This window comes from Notolabrus celidotus, chromosome 8 (genome assembly GCF_009762535.1).
Source record: "Notolabrus celidotus isolate fNotCel1 chromosome 8, fNotCel1.pri, whole genome shotgun sequence".
Classification (NCBI taxonomy): domain Eukaryota; kingdom Metazoa; phylum Chordata; class Actinopteri; order Labriformes; family Labridae; genus Notolabrus; species Notolabrus celidotus.
Genome location: NC_048279.1, coordinates 29,154,579 through 29,155,447, shown reverse-complemented (window position 1 = coordinate 29,155,447; position 869 = coordinate 29,154,579).

Genomic DNA, 869 nt, shown 5'->3' with positions numbered 1-869 from the left:
TGCAAGGGTCCACATTTTATATGCTTTGCACCATTTGAAAAAGAAAGCGTGGGTGTCGTAAACACAAGAGACCTCTAACTTAATGTTGAATCTATTAAACTTAGCAGTCTTGATGTGTGCATAATGAGATTCAGTTGAAAGGTTTTTCAGAGCTTGTGTCTGTAAAGGTAAAATGTGTCATAACTTAGAGTCTTTTGTGCATGAGACAGGATGGACAGCCATGTTTTCTTTCCCACTGCTACAACATGTATAGGAGCATGAGGTTGCATTATAATATATTCATAGTCTTTGGTAATTCCCCCTGCGTGTGACGGGAAAATTGGACTTCAAAGAACAGCGACAGGGAGGAAAAAACAAAAAGGAAAACAAACAAACGTGCTCAGGTGTAATTTTCTACCTGAAGCAGGAGCCTGGGAAACTGTTCTGCCAGGCTTTTCCTGCAGACTCCGGCTCTGGGTGGCTGACAGCGAGCCAGCAGAGGTAAACGTCAATTAAGGCGTTACAGTAGATGACAGGCTGAAAGAAAACAGCGCTGACAGATGCCATCTGGGGCAGACTGTGTAAACTGAAGGTGTCTGAACACGATGCTGCAGATACGGCTAAAATGTTAGCAGCTTTAGACACGTTGGGTTAACATGAGGAGGCATGAGGAGGACTTGAGATAGCTCATGCTCATGCAGGCTTCTTATTCTATATTATTTGTAATATTTTGCTTTGCACAGATCGATGGTTGAAAGTGAAATGATTTGATATTAAAAACTAGACTGTGTATGGGATGAGTTTCATGTAGCAACCATAAGTGCTTAAAGATAGTCTTCTTTATTAGCATTAATTCTTAATAATCCTCAGAAAGTCCCTTCTCTTCTTTT